This window comes from Gigantopelta aegis, chromosome 8 (genome assembly GCF_016097555.1).
Source record: "Gigantopelta aegis isolate Gae_Host chromosome 8, Gae_host_genome, whole genome shotgun sequence".
Taxonomy (NCBI): Eukaryota; Metazoa; Mollusca; class Gastropoda; order Neomphalida; family Peltospiridae; genus Gigantopelta; species Gigantopelta aegis.
In genome coordinates, this window is record NC_054706.1 from 58,720,967 (window position 1) to 58,740,802 (window position 19,836).

A 19,836-nucleotide genomic window follows, 5' to 3' on the forward strand; every position below is an offset into this window, starting at 1 on the left:
ATGACCGAAGACACTGTCTAAAGAATATTGGTATAATACAGTACTAAAATATTTAAAGTCACATCAATCACATCAAGGTTATACACAGCAGAAATGATATTTACCAAGTCCTAACGGACGACGTTCCCAGGAAGCTTCCTAATTCGTTCTCCTAGATATCTCTAAATCCTAGCTATTTATTATAAATTCAGAATTGGCCTGGGAGTACAAGGCGGTACCTCACGTATCATCTCATAGTCTGACTCTACTAGAGTCGGTATTATTTCTCTCTGATCGTCAGACTTACTGACGCCATCGTCGCCAAAATCACGGTTGTAAAACCGCACTCGCAGAGGTATTACGTAACTACTCGCCACATGGCCTCCACAGCGGGACTAAGTGCATATTGGAATGTCCGATCGTGCGAAGTATTACGTAACAAGTTGCCCATCTGGGCTACGGGCAATAAACTGCACACGGCCCTCTAACACAATTAAAATCGTCACAGGCGAAACAAATTTAAGAGCATGTACCGTGACACACCCCCACCTCAAAAAGGATATTTCCTCTACTCTAGGAATAGGGAAATATACTACATTAAAACAAAAAGGTGCGTTAACCGACGCATACGGACATTTATAACACAGGTAATAATAAGGTGACCACCAGTAATCACACTGAGTCTACAAATAAAATATATATAAACAAAACAGAAATAAAGAATGTCAACACATTATCATAACGTTCAACTTTGGGACAGGGCATCAGCGATTACATTGGATGTGCCCTTGATATGTTCGATGGTAATTGGGTATTCTTGCAGGAGAAGACTCCATCTCAAAACTCTCTGGTTGGAGGCTTTCATTAGGATGGTCCAGTCCGTCTTCGTCTTCTGGGAACAGCACAGCTCCAGCACCCACGTCACTGGCTCTCGCAGCTAGCTTGAAAGGCATTCGGTAGTCTGGTGCTACCATCACGGGAGACGAGTAGCGCATCTGCTTGATACTGTTGAATGACTTCTCGCATTCACCTGACCAATGGAACTTCGTTTCCTTCCTTTTCAGCGTCGCACGTTTTCCCGGTTTTCTCCGATAGGCATGCTGTCGACGCGGTGTAGCGTTGGGTTCCAAGCGCACATCTTGGCTTAAAGTATTGGTAACCGTTGGAAGGTTCTGACAAATGGAAACATTGTCTTGTATCAATGTAGTCAGCTTTGCTCGCTGGGGGTTCAAGTCTGCTAGAATCTGGCCGTTGGCCAACTTGATCGCCGCAGTCTTGACGTCATCACAGGAAATTGAGTGTCTCTTATTTTGGACCGGTCTCTCTGGAACTATCGGCAGTCTGTCAAAATAACCTTTTAGCAAATTGATGTGACAATACCTACGTTTCCTAACCCTATCAGGAGTGTTTATCACATACCCTGTCTCATTAACCCGTTTGCGCACAACATAGGGCCCGAAATACCTGTTCTGCAATGAACCCCGTTTAATGGGAAGGTACACCAGCACCTTATCCCCTGGTTTAAATTCCCGACTCCTAGCCTTCCTATCAAACACTGATTTTATTTTGCTCTGAGCATGGCTCAGTTGCTTCCTAGCCTTCCTATCAAACTCTGATTTTATTTTGTTCTGAGCATGGCTCAGTTGCGTCCTAGCTAGTTCGGTCGCCGGCAACCTCCGATCTCTAACTCTCTATTATTAATACTCCCTTGTCCACAGTTAACAAGGTAGTGCGAGCTGCCAACAAATTTGGATCAGCCCCCTGCTCTAGAATTAACTCTTGTCTATTACAAGGTAAATCCCCTCTATCAAAGACAGCTGGTTCAATTCCCCTCTGCGGGAGATCAACAGGTTCCACCACATTTAATTTGTCAGTTGACTTATCTACCATTTTACTGATAACCTCATCCACTCCAATTTCATGGCTCACACACGTATCAGACAAATCACAAATATCCTCTAGATCCCGTGCTAACCTACTGGCCATAGCCCTAGTCTTTACACACGCAGGATAACTAATCTCATCAACCTCACACTCTTCTATGGGTAAAGGGCTGTCTTTAATTAACAACTGGTCACATTTCGGCTGACAACACTGACTAGTCAAATCATTTCCCAACAAAACTCCTATGTTTTCAACGGGCAAGTCCTTCACAACCCCCATAATGACTGGTCCCGTCACAAACTTCGAACACAAGAAAACCTTATGTAACCTGACAACCATTTTTTCTCCAGTAACCGAGGTTAAGGCCAAACTACGTCCTATGTCTGAATTTTCAATACCAGCTAAACACTTTTGCGTTATCAGACTCTGACTACACCCGGTATCTCTATAGATTGATATTGCCTTAGGACACAACTCTTGTTTCACATCACAAACCATACCAGTGGACACATACGGGTTTACTTTCTCTGCCATGGGACTAACCATTAACTCTCTCGCTAACGGAGCTGACCTCACTAAACCGACCACTTGCGCATTATCGCGTTTCCTTTTAAAACAGTCCCCGATAAGATGGCTATCCTTTTTATAGTAACTGCAGTGTGGACGAAAAGTTCGTGCATTGGCTGATAATGCAGGTCTATCCTTACTTTGCCCACCAGGTGCATTCCTGGCCTGACTAGCTGACCAACTAGATGACTCTCCCCGATAGTTACTTTCCCGGGAAAAACCTGGCTGAAATTTCTTCTTATCACCCTGTTGTAAAGAGCTACCCTGTACTGCCTGAGCTTTGTGTATTAACACGTAATCATCTGCCACTATGCCTGCCTCCTCTATCTTTTTGACATCACGATCCTCTAAATGAATACGTAAGCTAACTGGTAATCCATTTTTAATGTCCTGTAAGATCAACAACTCCCGTAACTCGGTATATGACTCTACCTGATGAGAAATCACCCATTTATCAAACATCCCTGCCTTCTTAGCCACAAACTCACTATAAGACTGACCCTGCGTTTTTCTCAACTCGCTATACCGTAAACGATAATCCTCAGGTCGTAATTCATAAGCCCTCAACACTGCAGCCTTAACTAAGTCGTACTGACTTGCTCGCTCATCACTCATTGAATTATAAGCTATACTAGCCTTCCCCTTAAACTTAGACACGGCTAACAATGTCCACTTAGACTCCGGCCAATTTAGCTGCTTAGCGGCCCGTTCAAAAAGTTGAAAGAACATGTCTACCTCCTGATCATCAAATACCGGCACTGATCTATAAGCCTCCGACATGTTAAACCCATTTCCGGCTTCTCGTCTGACTTCTTCAGTATTCAACTTTAACTCATGTTCCACTTTTAATTTTTCTAACTGGAATTCTCTATCCCTATGTCTATCTTCTCTATCCCTCTCTTCTCTTTATCTCTCTCTCTCTCTATCCCTCTCTCTATCTTCTCTATCCCTATCTCTATCTTCTCTATCTCTATCTTCTTTTTCTCTCTCTCTCTCTCTATTCCTCTCTTCTCTTTCTCTCTCTCTCTCTCTATCTAATGCACGTTCTTCTCTTTCTCTCTCTTTCTCTTCTCTATCCCTATCTCTATCTCTCTCTTCTCTCTCTCTATCTAACTCAAGCTTTTTAAAAGCTAATTGTTGTTCCACACTTAACTCATTTATCTCTATCTCTGGAACAATCTCACTGTCTTCCATAACAGGCCTATCACCAAAAACTTCCTGGATAATAATTGTCTTTATATCACCTAAAGTTTTAGCTGATGTTAAATCAATTTCTCGCTCACCCGCGATTTCAACTAACTCGGCCTTACGTGCTCGCTTAATCTCCACTACACTGAGCGTAGGCCTATCCAGCAAATTCTTATCCATGTTTAGATATGACGCACTTATTATTAATTAATTTTCTAGTGAACAACGTGCTACTTCTGGTTAATTTGTAAAATTAATTTATAAAGCCCCCATTTACAAACAATACCTTTTTAAATATGCATGTCCCGTTTCAGATCCGGGACGAGCGCCCCAATTTTCTACTCCTGTCACGGGGATTCTATAATTCCCGTAACTGAATAAAACACGATTATCAAAATATCTCTCCTAACCGTATATCTATTAGATCTCTCTGTAACAGGCTGTTAAACCCTAGTATGGCTCGTCTCTAGGTATGATCAGAGATACGATCTTAATATAAGGTATATATTATTATAGCACGTTAGTTCTCTAGAAACACAACAAAAACACAATACACTTTGGAATCTGTATTAATCTACGCTGACAAATGTACAGCCGTAGTAGTTAAATTAATAACAACAATAATAACAACCCAGAACTGATCACTTATATTAGTTAATCTCTAGGTGTCTAGTTACACAATATGCGAATCATTTCACCGTTACACCACACCCACACGTGTGATAATTGAGAAACGCTTACAGGAGAAGTTAATTAATAAAGGAATTACAACACCATTCCTAACTGGTTAATTTTTAATTAACCCTTACTACTCGTTCAGTAACGTGTGATAATTTAGAAACGCTTCTTGGGGAACTTAATTAATAAAGGAATTACAGCTCTATTCCTAACGGGTTAATTTTTAATTAACCCTAACTACTCATTCAGTAACCGTGTAACACAGAATTAATACGTATCACAATAAAGACAATAACCTACAGTTTACCCAGGTCGGCTAGGATGACTGGCTAAGCTTTATATTACCAAATACTCATATAATGTTAGAACAATAAGTCTACGATTTACTTCGTCAGATGACCGAAGACACTGTCTAAAGAATATTGGTATAATACAGTACTAAAATATTTAAAGTCACATCAATCACATCAAGGTTATACACAGAGCAGAAATGATATTTACCAAGTCCTAACGGACGACGTTCCCAGGAAGCTTCCTAATTCGTTCTCCTAGATATCTCTAAATCCTAGCTATTTATTATAAATTCAGAATTGGCCTGGGAGTACAAGGCGGTACCTCACGTATCATCTCATAGTCTGACTCTACTAGAGTCGGTATTATTTCTCTCTGATCGTCAGACTTACTGACGCCATCGTCGCCAAAATCACGGTTGTAAAACCGCACTCGCAGAGGTATTACGTAACTACTCGCCACATGGCCTCCACAGCGGGACTAAGTGCACATTGGAATGTCCGATCGTGCGAAGTATTACGTAACAAGTTGCCCATCTGGGCTACGGGCAATAAACTGCACACGGCCCTCTAACACAATTAAAATCGCCACAGGCGAAACAAATTTAAGAGCATGTACCGTGACACTTATATTATTATTATTATAACAAACGGCGAATCTTCAAAATTTATTTTCTCTGGTTGTATGCAACAGATGCTCTTTAAGCTACATGTATTACGTTTAGGATTTGGAAATAATCGGTTCTACAGTCAGTAGTCATGGCAACGTGTAAGCTGGAGAAAGGTATTGCAATAAAACCGAGAGCCAACGAAGTGAAATGTATTACCCAACAGTTACATCTTTCATTTTTTATTTAAAAAAGTACATATAAAAATATATGTTTCCACTGAAACCACCTTAAAATTTTAAATTACATAAAAAAATTAAACTATTCAACGTTTCGTTAGTCTAAAAACCAACATCCTCAGGAGAATAAACAAACAAAGTGCTGAGCATATAACCAGTAAGGTATAAAATACAGAATGCCAGCTTGGAAGTTAAAAACACAAAGCTAGGTAACAAGGCAGGAGCTGACCAATAGCATAACAATAAGATTAAAGAACAAAGGAGTATAAAAAGTCTTAGTTGTTAAAGCCAGTAGGGCTGTACTCATTGAGGCCATTGGGGTGAACAGTATTCAGTTTATGTATCCAAATGGATTGTGCAAGGTCTAACTTAGCTTGGTCTCTGTTAACTTGCTGTAAAAGAACACAACTGTAATCATGGTGTTGTAAATTGAAGTGAGGGGCCACATGGGGAGCTTTATCTTTTTTATTATATTTGATGTTATGTCTGTGACCAGAAAGTCGTTTACTAAATGTTTCAATAGTCTGTCCAGCATATTGTATTTGGCAAAGTTTGCAAGTAAGGCAGTATATGACATACGATGAAGCACAGTTGAGGGTGTTTTTTATTTTAAAAGTTTTATTAGTTTTACTGGTGATCGGGTCTGTGGTGAGCATAGCAGCACAACTTTTACACTTAGAACGCCCACAAGGGCTGCAACCCCAGGCCTGGGGTATATTTTTTATCCGACGCAGTTGGTTACATTTTAAAATGGTAGCTAAGGTGGCATTTTTACGCCCAGGAATGGTGATGGGTGTGGCCACTAAAGTTTTAGCCATCCTTTCACTAGTATGAAGAATGTTTGTGTCCTTGGAAAATTGACGGAGGTTTGGTTGTCTGGGATCATAAGTAGTTACCCAAGGTACAATGTTTTTGGTCGACTGGGATTTGTCTGTGTACATTAATAATTCAGCTCTAGGGCGGTTCTGTGCTTTATTGAACATAGCCACAACTGTTTTCTTTTTATATCCACAATTTAACAAGTATTCAGTGAACTCTAGAAGGTGTTGTCTTTCCCATTCAGGTTTACTGCATATACAGCGAATTCTGATAGCACCACTGTAAGCAGTAGAGTTAAACACATGTCGTGGGTGACAGCTAGTAGGGGGGAGGTATTTGTGAGAAGCTGTTTCATTACAATGTAGGTCAGTGTGCAGGACTTTGCTATCAGCAATCACTTTCACATCTAGAAATGTCACTGATTTTTTACTCAAATCAAGTGTGAATTTTATTTTGGGGTGTTCTTCATTAAGTTTATTAACAAACTCTAGAATATTTGGTTCTGAGGCAGTGGACCAAGCCCAGATGTCGTCAATGAACCTGTATTTAATGTCAGGTCCGTTGGGAGTGTTTTCCCAGTACTTGTGCATCCAGTAGGACATATATATGTTAGCATAGGTAACCGCAAAGGGCGTATTTACAAAGATTATTCGAGTTAGACACCCAATAGCCGATATCCTTTTTGTGCAGGGGTGTCGTTAAACATTCATTCATTCATTCATTCATTATATGTGGTGGGGCGGGACGTAGCCCAGTAGTAAAGCGTTTCCTTTATACGCGCGGTCGGTCTAGGATCCCCGTCAGTGGGCCCATTGTGCTATTTCTCGCTCTGGAGCCAGTGCACCACGACTGGTACATCAAAGGCCGTGGTATGTGTTATCCTGTCTATGGTATGGTGCATATAAAAGATCCCTTGCTGCTAAATGAAAAGAGTAGCCCATGAAGTGGCGACCGCGGGCTTCCTCCCTCAATATCTGTGTGGTCCTTAACCATATGTCCGACGCCATATAACCGTAAACAAAAATGTTCTAAGGCGTTACGGAACGGGTTGTGACTTAGTAATAGAGCGCTCGCTTAAGATGCAATGGTTAATAGGATCAATCGCACTGGATGGACTTCTTAAAAGAGCAAACACCTCCTCCCAACCCCCCCCCCCCCACCCCCCAAAAAAACACAACAAAAACAACAAACAAACAAACAAACAAACAAAAACAAAAAAAAACCTGGGGATCTAATTCACAAAACTGTCCTGTATTAAGCATTATTGCATCTCCATTGGAAGTATTCTTGCATTGCGCTTTTAAAGATCACGCGTTTGCTCAGCTCAGAACTTCGTTAACGTGCGCCTAATACTCCAAAAGTTTCAGGCTCCTCTGTCTCTGGCATGTTTGCAAGTTTAACTAATTAAAGCTCCTTGTCTAACAGGGGCGGGACGTGGCCCATTGGTACAGCGCTCGCTCGCTGTGCGGTCGGTCTAGGATCGATCCCCGTCAGTGGGCCCATTGGGCTATTTCTCGCTCTGGAGCCAGTGCACCACGACTGGTACATCAAAGGCCGTGGTGTATACTAACCTGTCTGTGGGATGGTGCATATAAAAGATCCCTTGCTGCTAATCGAAAAGAGTAGCTCATGAAGTGGCGGCAACGGGTTTCCTCTCTCAGTATCTGTGTGGTCCTTAACCATATGTTGAGAGCGTCGTTAAATAAAACATTTCATTTCATTCATTTCATTCCATGTCTAATAATGTAATTTGGACAGACAGTATGTTGTGCAGAATGACAAATTAATTAATCTGTTTTATTATTTATCTATTTATACTCGTTCTAAATGCTAAATATACACACAAAACTAGATGCAGTATAGGTTTTAGAAGCTTTAGCTTCTATAATGGAAAGCAATATTTTTCTCTCTTTTTTTGTAACCAACAATCTAACACTGTATTCTGAGTTTCCTTTGTACAGTACAACCGTGGATCCGCCCTTCCCACACAACTCTTTATATAATTGCCCATTTTCTTTGTAGGCCTCACGCTCACCCTGATCACGTGACAAACCAGACGATATTACTTAACGTTTTTAAAGGTACTCCACTGTATTTGTACTACCGGCCTCGGTGGTGTCGTGGTTAAGCCATCTGACATAAGGCTGGTAGGTTAGGGGTACTTGTGGATGTGACGTATAAATTTTGATATCACAAGCTACACGGGGAGTATCCTGTATATATCACCTTCGGCGTTGTTGGTTGGGGTACTTGTGGATGTGACATATAAATTATGATATCACAAGCCACTCCGGAGCATCCTGTATATATCACCCTCGTCGTTGTTGGTTGGGGTACTTGTGGATGTGACGTATAAATTATGATATCACAAGCTACACGGGGAGTATTCTGTATATACCACCTTCGGCGTTATTGGTTGTGGTACTTGTGGATGTGACGTATAAATTATGATATCACAAGCCACTCGGGAGTATCCTCTATATATCACCCTCGGCGTTGTTGGTTGGTGTACTTGTGGATGTGACGTATAAATTATGATATCACAAGCCACTCGGGAGTATCCTCTATATATCACCCTCGGCGTTGTTGGTTGGGGTACTTGTGGATGTGACGTATAAATTATGATATCACAAGCCACTCGGGAGTATCCTCTATATATCACCCTCGGCGTTGTTGGTTGGTGTACTTGTGGATGTGACGTATAAATTATGATATCACAAGCCACTCGGGAGTATCCTCTATATATCACCCTCGGCGTTGTTGGTTGGGGTACTTGTGGATGTGACGTATAAATTATGATATCAGAAGCCACTCGGGAGTATTCTGTATATATCACCCTCGGCATTGTTGGTTGGGGGTACTTGTGGATGTGACGTATAAATTATGATATCACAAGCCACTCGGGAGTATCTTGTATATATCACGCTCGGCGTTGTTGGTTGGGGGTACTTGTGGATGTGACGTATAAATTATTATATCACAAGCCAATCGGGTGTATCCTGTATATATCACCCTCGGCGTTATTGGTTGTGGTACTTGTGGATGTGACGTATAAATTATGATATCACAAGTCACTCGGGAGTATCCTGTATATATCACGCTCGGCGTTGTTGGTTGGGGGTACTTGTGGATGTGACGTATAAATTATTATATCACAAGCCAATCGGGTGTATCCTGTATATATCACCCTCGGCGTTGTTGGTTGGGGGTACTTGTGGATGTGACCTATAAATTATGATATCACAAGCCACACGGGAAGTATCCTGTATATATCACCCTCGGCGTTGTTGGTTGGGATGCTTGTGGATGTGACGTATAAATTATGATATCACAAGCCACACAGGGAGTAACCTCTATATATCACCCTCAGCGTTGTTGGTTGGGGTACTTGTAGATGTGACGTATAAATTATGATATCACAAGCCACTCGGGAGTATCCTCTATATATATCACCCTCGGCGTTGTTGGTTGGTGTACTTTTGGATGTGACGTATAAATTATGATATCACAAGCCACACGGGGAGTATCCTGTATATATCACCCTCGGCGTTGTTGGTTGGGGTACTTGTGGATGTGACGTATAAATTATGATATCACAAGCCACACGGGGAGTATCCTGTATATATCACCCTCGGCCTTGTTGGTTGGGGTACTTGTGGATGTGACGTATAAATTATGATATCACAAGCTACACGGGGAGTATCCTGTATATATCACCTTCGGCGTTATTGGTTGGGGTACTTGTGGATGTGACGTATAAATTATTATATCACAAGCCACACGGGGAGTATCCTGTATATATCACCATCGACGTTGTTGGTTACGGGTACTTGTGGATGTGACGTATAAATTATGATATCACAAGCCACTCGGGAGTATCCTCTATATATCACCATCGACGTTGTTGGTTGGGGTACTTGTGGATGTGACGTATACATTATGATATCACAAGCCACTCGGGAGTATCCTCTATATATCACCGTCGGCGTGTTGCTTGGGGTACTTGTGGATGTGACGTATAAATTATGATACCACAAGCCACACGGGAGTATCCTCTATATATCAGCCTCAGCGTTGTTGGTTGGTATACCTGTGGATGTGACGTATAAATTATGATATCTTAAGCCACACGGGGAGTATCCTGTATATATCACCCTCGGCGTTGTTGGTTGGGGTACTTGTGGATGTGACGTATAAATTATGATAGCACAAGCCACACGGGAGTATCCTCTATATATCACCCTCGGCGTTGTTGGTTGGGGTACTTATGGATGTGACGTATAAATTATGATATCACAAGCTACATCCAAATTATCAAGCAGAATTTTACAGTCAGCAGCCCTGTCTATAATCCAGAAATCTATTGCCGATTTGATTTCATCTAAGCAGAGCCAAACACTTCAGTTTAAAATCTTAAGTCTTGGCCCCATCCTGACCTGAATGACTAACATTATTTGTATAGCCAGTTGTCAAAAATGTTCGCTCTCCTTGACCCATGACAGTGCTGTGATCAGCTTTCACGTCATAAAGTTTGTGACCACCAGCCTTAGTCGTATCATCCAAACCTACAGTAACAACCTTCTCCTCTTTATTTAGCAAATGTTCTGCTACAATTTGCAAGTTAAGGTAACTTGCATCTTCTAAATACATCCCTATACACCTACGGCTAGGGAATACATTGCTCAAGTCTCTGCAGCTTTTCCGTCGTCTTTTCTTTCGAAGGCCGCGAGTCAACAATATCTCCTACATCATCACTACTCTCATCACTGTTGTCAAACGCTTCTGTTTCTGATGGCAATCGCCAGTTTTGATCAAATACCATATTGGCTGTCCGTACCATGATGCCGCTACATCATTTTGACTTACTTTGAATTTGGAGAGACACTGAACAATACATATCATTAATTTCTCATTGATAGTTTTACGGGTGGTTCTGATATTCACTCTTAGGAAGACTAGATGTTGGTCTTCGTGCATGTCGTCATCTCTACTCGAACCCCTAGTGGATCGTCTTGATCGTGTTGGAGTATCGAACTGGAGTTTACCAGTAGTTAGGAGGGGAGGTTCATATGTTGAATCAGCTACTGTTGACTCTGGGGCAGGTTCCTCCATTGCTTCATCTTCGTCAGTATGCATTGCTATTGTCACACTTCCCATTCTCTCTTTCTCAACTTCCTTTTCTTTTTTCTCCGCTGAAGACCTCCTTATCTCTGCTCGTTTTCTCTTCTTCCGCCAGGACCCAGGTACAGTATTGGTACAGAATGCTACATAATCCCCGTGACAATTATCTATGTAAAAAATCTCATCCTCCTGCGTCATTCTCACACCATATTGATCTTCCATATTTTTCTGCTGCTCTTTTGCTTTTGATCTAATGTCATAGGCCCACATTGTCATAGAGTCATTAAAGGATTTTGCCTTCTTGCACCACAAATCAGTTTTCGGTTTACTATTTCTCTCATATTTAGCCATTGTTAGGAAAGTCTGATTTTATTTGTTTTGCCACAGTACATGCACTTTTTGGATATACATGCTTAGATATCCAATCATCGCAGACTTCTAGGGCTACCACATTGCTTGCTTCATTTCTACTAATTTGATTTTGACCCCTCTCTACAGTCCTACATAGATACATCATTCGTCCTAGTAAGAATATTCCAGGGGGAAGCTTTGACTTGAGTTCATATTTGGGCACTTCTTTGTATGTTTCACCAAACAGTTGTTTCTGAGAACTGCTCCTTGTTTTGGAAACACTTGACACTAGTTCATCAGTCATATTTCTTAAGTATGAGATACTAGAACTACATCATTTCAATCATGTTTAGCAAACAGATAGTAAGTTTAGCCGAATATCCAGATCTGGAATGAAAACCCCCCAAGAAAAACGATCATGATCAGAATGAATAATTTATGGAAAATATTTTTTTTGGACCTCATTTGTTACCCCAAATCATTGAAATCGGATTTCTAACCCCTCCAGTCCAGTTCAAAGTGTAATTTTCGTATTCCTTGACCCGAAAAACATATAAAATGTTATGTCACATGCCATATTAGTCTTATTAAGTAGGAAAAATCGCAAAACACAGCCATTTTTGGCGGCCATTTTAAATAAATTAAGGTTCCGGGGGTCAAAGGTCATCGAAGGTAAAATATTTCAACAGATTCTGATTCAGCATCGAAAATGGCCATAGAAAATGCTATGCACAAAATTTCGATCAGATTTATCCAACCCTACTATAATGTAGCGGGTTTCGTCTTTACGTTACAAAATTACCACATATGTTTGACATCCAATAGCCAATGATTAATAAATCAATGTGCTCTAGTGGTGTCGTTAAACTTTTAAAACTTTTAAAACAAAGCTTACTATTTCCCGGCACCCAAAATACTATTTTTACGGTGTTTTGATACATTAGAGTATTTCGTATTGCCAGACATTCGTAGAGGATGGCTCCCGAGAATTCATAACAAGATTAGCCAATGAGAAGGTTACTAGTTTGTTGTTGTTTTGAAATACGACCTTCTTTCATATCTTGCAGTGATCGCACGATGGTAATTTCAAACATAAACTGACAAAGCATTAATATTACATATGTATTACTATAAAATACTTGTAAATACTGAATGTATATTCAAACGATATATACCATTTAAAGAATAACAAACACGGGGGTGTTGGTAGTGGCATTTAACGTAAGAGCAGATAATCTCTCTCACCCCTACACTATCCCACAGATAACTGGCGTGCGTGTGTGTGTGTGTGTGTATGTGTGTGTGTGTGTGTGTGTGTGCGCGCGCGTGTGTGCGTGTTTAAACCTTAATGGGATAGAAGTACGGAAAAATAAATATAACCACATAGTTTGAAACTTTAGTTCAACATTAATCACTTCCCACAGATGTATCCCTTAAAATACAGAAACAATATCGTCTGCTAAAGATACGTAATGAGAAACACACGCGGGTCGCTTCCAAGTGTTACTTTCTTACTACGCTGTGGCGGAAATATGATAGCTTTAAGTTACAAGGAAATGTTTTATTTAACGACGCACTGAAGCTTACAAAGTTGAGTTTAAACGAAAACATATGTTATTATACAAATCAAGACCTTAATTTCCGATATGTTTCAAAGTACATACACTTATTCGGTGGCCAGTAGGGGAAGAAAGTAATGTGTGTAACACCCCAGCCCATTACAAACATTAATAAAGGAATGTATAGATGCCTTAATCGATAGGGGAAGAAGGGAATGTGTAACACCCCAGCCCATTGCTTTTAAAACAAACATGATTAATAAAAGAAAGTAATGCGTAGACGTCTTAATCGGTAGGTGAAGAAGGGAATGTGTAACACATTGTTTTAAAAGCAGAAGTGATTAATAAAAGAAAAGAATGTGTGTGTAACACCCCATCCCATTGCTTTGAAGAAAGAACTCGTGAATTGCAACTCAACACTCCAAACTAACCTATGATCAAGGGAAATAACTGCACATAGTACTTCCCTAGAGCACTAGCCCTGACCGTTTAATATAAATTTTACCAAATGGATAAATACAGTGGTCGATCTAGGACGTTTTAAATTGCAGATGTCGCTGCAAGTCACTCTCGTCTTTAAAGACCAGACCCTACGTATCGCAAGACTGCATCCTCTTGACTTTTTCAGATAGGGCTCTACCTCATCTTCGTCACTGTCGTAGGCGGGTATGCCTGGTAGTTTTCTCTTGAATGCGTTCCTTGCATGATTTGCACGTAGAGCTTTCTCCGACGGTGGTAGAAACTCTTCTGAGACATTCGCCGTTACGTTCGTGCTTTTATACCATTCGGACGGCCCCGTCTCTAAACCATTAGGCCGAAGGCGCCAATGTTCGGGCGTGGTCGGTTTCAAGTCCACCAAGAGATGTCCGTAGAGCCTGTGGGTAGCTTCCTCAAACTGTTGCATCAAATGACGAATATTTCCAGGATACATCTGCAGTGCCAAGGTTAGGACTTGTTGCTTGTCGATGGGGTTGTTGAACAGTGCCAAGTAATGACAGTTTCTTCTTTGTGTCAGGTCCTTGCTGTTATAGAGGTTCTGGTTGATGGCAATCACAAAGAGGTTTCTGTGGTGACTTCCTTCCGTGAACAGATCAATGATGCGAGGGTCTTTTCCAGCTGTAGACATCAGGTCGTCCAACACGATGAGATTTCTGACTCTGGGATCCAAATAACGATCCTTTTCCAAATTCTCGGGTATGCCTTGAACAAATTTCACTCGAGCAACCATTTTGATCGTATCATAGAGGGGTTGTCAGATGATGCGCTGGGGAGGCGGGTGTATTTTACCATCTCTTAGCAGTTTGTACAACAAAAATGTTTTTCCACACGACGTGGGTCCCGACACGATCATGGTGAACGGATGTAACAATCTTAAGGGCTGTTGCTGCTGCTGCTGCTGCTGTTGCTGCTGCTGTTGTTGCTGCTGCTGCTGTTGCTTCTGCTGCTGCTGGAAGGCTTATTTTGAGATTCCAAGAGTCCATGATTATTTCGTACGTGCCGAGTTAGGTCGTGGGTCCAAACATATTTTTTTTCGCAAATGTGACACTGATTCATGATATTGACTGTTGAAGTGTTCGACGTGAACTGGCGATGTTGAAACTGCCATGCCCCCTTTTATAGTCTTCTCAGAAATGCTTGTGTCGTTTTTGACTCATGCCAGTCTGCTCTCGTTGTTTCTGTTCCACGCCGCTCTGTTCTCGTTTCTGTTTCTGCTCGGCCTTGGCTTGTTCTACCACACTTGTTCTACCATGACGACTTTAGGTGTCGGGTCTTGTTCTGTTCCTCTTTTTCTTTTTTCCAAGTGGGATCGTAGAGTTCTAGACATCGATCCACGCTGTACATCATCTGACTTTCCCACCACGCTGCATGAGGTTGAAGTTTGCCTTGGGCTTGCAACTTGTAAAAGCGGGTCCACTTGTCCGCGTCTGAAACGTACAACTTGTACTGGTCTGACATGTTGCGCCTCTGAAGGTTCTATCTCCAATGACCCATTGCTATTTTATTTATACTCTCTATAATTTCGCGCATGCGCACAAAGATTAAATGTTGTGTGATACGTATGGTCCATGCCCCCCACCCTTACATTAATAACAAACAAAACGTGTTATTAATTAGTCCGTTTTATATTCTGGTTGACACACACGTCAAAACGATTAAACCCATCTGATTATCGACTTTCGCCCCATCTGTATAGACCCCCCTCCCCCCCCCCCCCCCCCCTCCCGACGGTTAACACACTCATAAAACCCACGCTATCTTGCCATATGATAGCCATTAACGACTTCCTCGCCATCTGTTTCCTGTACATCAAAGGAACAGCTGTCACAGTCAGATAAAAACCCCGTCATTCGACACCACTCTATGGGTCATTAATGACTTCCGCACCATCTGTTTTCTGTACATCAAACGACCCCCGACGATTAACACACCCATATATCTGGTCGACACCCGGTCAGGTTCCCACGCCCATCCCACAGCTGTCCAAGTCATTAACCCAGTTAGGTCTATGTACTCGAAGTAGATCACGGTTAGCGTCCCCGTGACGTCACACCCCACGCTTAGAGGTCAGCCAATCAGAAGAGGCCACGCCCAGGTCACGTGACCTAGCTCATTTGCATATTTTGGTGCTCAATTGACCACCCCTACTACTCACATTGATTTTTTATCTTATCATCGGCTATTGGACGTCAAACATATAATCATTCTGACACTTTTTTTAGAGGAAACCCGCTGTCGCCACATAGGTTACTCTTTTACGACAGGCAGCAAAGGATCTTTTATTTGCGCTTATAGCATAAACCATGGCCTTTGTTAAACCAGCTATGGATCACTGGTCTGTGCAAGTGGTTTACACCTACCCACTGAGCCTTGCGGAGCACTTACTCAGGGTTTGGAGTCGGTATCTGGATTAAAAATCCCATGCCTCGACTGGGATCCGAACCCAGTACCTACCAGCCTGTAGACCGATTGCCTAACCACGACGCCACCGAGGCCGGTTGTGTACGTTATAAAGACATATTATATTACGAGCTAACTATTAATATAAATATATAACGACGTTAATTATGGGTCTACAATACCAAGTGTGTCTTTATTTCTTTCTCTCAGTGTAGTTTTACAAGATTTAACAACTCATACTAATAATGTAGCTGTAATATGCCGAACATGAACTGATATTTATGTTATTAGCACCATCGCACTGTATAACCGTAAACGTGTTACCGAACATCTGTTGATACTCAGATAACACTGATGCTAAAGCAACTGGGAATAAAGTTACCGCGGGGAAGCGTTCAGTATAATCATTTAATGCATGTGTTTGTGCGTGTGCGTGTGCTTGTGCGTGTGTGTAATGTGTGCATATATGTGTAATGGTGGTGGTTAATAGTTAAATGTATGTATGTATATATGTATGTGTATGTGTGTGCGTGTTGTGTGTCGTGTGTTGTGTGTTATGTATGTATGTATGTATGTATTGATGTATGAATATCTATATATTGTATATATGTCGAGGCTGACTGTTACATACATAGATAGTAACGCACTGGCACAGGGGATAATTAAATCCTTTCTGGCCTCACAAATTGTCGAACTTGAACCTGTGGCACCGAATCGCCCGCAAATTGTGAGACTAACCATGATGCGCTCTGAGCTATGTATGTATGTATGTATGCATGTATATGTATCAGTGCAATCTATTTTAGTTTAAATACATGCACTTGTAAGCAATAAAGTTTGTTCTGTGTTAGTTTTTCTCCTCCTCCTTCAGTAATGGTATCGCACTATGTTAGTTTGTGGAAAGATTTACGAGTTATGTCGTGACTCGACTACAGAATCAGTTGGTGTATGACTACTGCACAGCGGCCGCCAGTCTCGTGGTGCTGTTTTAAAGGTTGCACTATACCAATTAATTTCCGGCTGGGTCGAAGTTCGAGGTGCACCGAACTTTTGATAGAGAAGTTAACACCACAAGTCCTGTGATTGGTTATAAATGTGAGTGCGTTGGTTGTAAAAAAAATTAGTTTCATCTGGGCTAAAAATGTATGCAATTGTATTTGATGTAGTACCACCGTGTCAAGTAGCCTTGTGCATGGAACATGTATGGGGTACCTGTAAAAAAAAGTACTCAAATTTTGTGCGAAACTAGGGGTGTTGCAGAAACATCTGGTTATAACGAAAATGAGCCATTAAAGGTACCATTTTCTGCAGTTAATACTTTGAGGTAGAGGTTGTAGTACTGATATTTATGGGTCACAGTTTGGTTGATATATTGCATATAGTGTTTTTAAACACAAACGTTAACATGGTCGCCTATGGGATTTGAATTGGTTTAGTCCAACCTTAAAGGTGACGACGCAACACGAAGAGCCGCGTTTCACCCCGAATGTTTCAGACCTAGATACAAAGAAATGTTAAATTGGCAGGCGCGAATCTAGGAGTCTGTTAAGGTGAGGGTAAAAGTGGGGGTGGTGTAAAATGAATGTAATGTACTGCGATAAGTCTGTTAAGGTGAGGGTAAGGGTGGCGTAAAATGAATGTAATGTACTTCGATAAGTCTCTTACGGTGAGGGTAAGGGTAGCGGTTGCGTAAAATGAATGTAATGTACTTCGATAAGTCTGTTAAGGTGAGGGTAAGGGTGGTGTAAAATGAATGTAATGTACTTCGATAAGTCTGTTAAGGTGGCGGGTGAGGGTGGCGTAAAATGAATGTAATGTACTTCGATAAGTCTGTTACGGTGGCGGGTGAGGGTGGCGTAAAATGAATGTAATGTACTTTGATAAGTCTGTTAAGGTGGCGGGTGAGGGTGGCGTAAAATGAATGTAATGTACTTCGATAAGTCTGTTAAGGTGGCGGTGAATGTACTTCGATAAGTCTGTTAAGGTGGCGGGTGAGGGTGGTGTAAAATGAATGTAATGTACTTTGATAAGTCTGTTAAGGTGGAGGGTGAGGGTGGCGTAAAATGAATGTAATGTACTTCGATAAGTCTGTTAAGGTGGCGGGTGAGGGTGGCGTAAAATGAATGTACATAATGTAGTTCAGTGATGTTGCAGGGGCCTAGCGATATAATATTTTTTAATGAGTGGGTGGGTGGGGGGGGGCGGTGTAGGTAGGGGCATGTAATGTAATAATGTAATGTACTTCGATGGCGTTACAGAAGCGTAACGTGGTCCGGACCTGGGGGTAGTCGAATATGAAACTAGCGGACCCAGTGGCGGGTCTAAGGGTGAGTGGGGTGGGTGTGGAGTTTGGCATGGTTCCGGCCCCCTCAAACATTTCGCAACATTTATATTTTTATTTTATTTTTTCATTTGTTACATTGGAGAATCCGAGGAATCCTTTCGGGAACGTGTGTAGCTTTCGGTCACATGTCATTGCCCCCTCCCCCAGTTAATTTTCTGGATATGCCACTGGGACCCTTATGTCTACATTTTTCCTGTACACATCTATGAATAGCCTAATATTGTACTGTAAAAACTGTTTTAGTCTCTAACTTCCGCTCCTAATTTGATAAACAAGACCTACAAGCTTGGTACATGTTCAAAGTAAAATAATTTTAGTGCAATATAAAGGAAACAACTGGCCATGTAACGAAACAATTTACGTAATAAAATGTCATTTCTTTATGATTTATCCGTGGTATGCTAACATTTTGTTTTATTGCATAAATGATAAAATATTTTATTTTGGTTCCGATACTTAAATGCACATGAAATACATAACATTAACAGACATAAGATTTAAAGCTAAATTAAAAACTAAACAAAGACAAACAGCCCCGATCCCTCACCGAAAGAAACAAAGGAACAGAGAAAGAGATAAAGAGACAAAGAAGAAAACAACAACAAGAAGATAGTTAGTTTGTTTTGTTTAATGACACCGCTAGAGCACATTGATTTATTAATCATCGGCTATTGGATGTGAAATATTTGATAATTTTGACGTCAATATAGTCTTAGAGAGGAAGCCCGCTACATTTCTTTTCCATTAGTAACAAGGGGTCTTTTATATTGACTATCCCACAAACAGGATAACACATACCAAGGCCTTTGATACACCAGTTGTAGTGCACTGGATGGAACGAGAAATAGCACATACCAAGGTCTTTGATACACCAGTCGTGGGGCACTGGATCGAACGAGAAATAACCCAATGAGTCCACCGACGGGGATCGATCCCCGATCGACCGCGCATCAGGCGAACACTTTACCATTGAGCTATGTTCCATATTATGCAATCTGGTATTGTCGGTTTTTAAAACTTACTTTTTTAATTTACATTTGATGATGTTAGGTGTGATTTGTCTGAGTCAACATATTTTCAATCCTAAACCAGTGTCAAGCATTTGGTATGTTAAGTCGATTGAGTGCTCGCTTCAAGTGCTTGCGTCGCATGATGCAAATAGAAAACAAAATGTTTGGAATTTCCTCTGTGGACTAAGTGCCAGAATTATCGAAATTCAGGGACGGATCCATGCACCCCCACCCCATCACCTCTTCCAGTTTATCCAGCGGGGAGGAGTTTAATGGTAAAACGCTCGACTCAGGGTCTCCC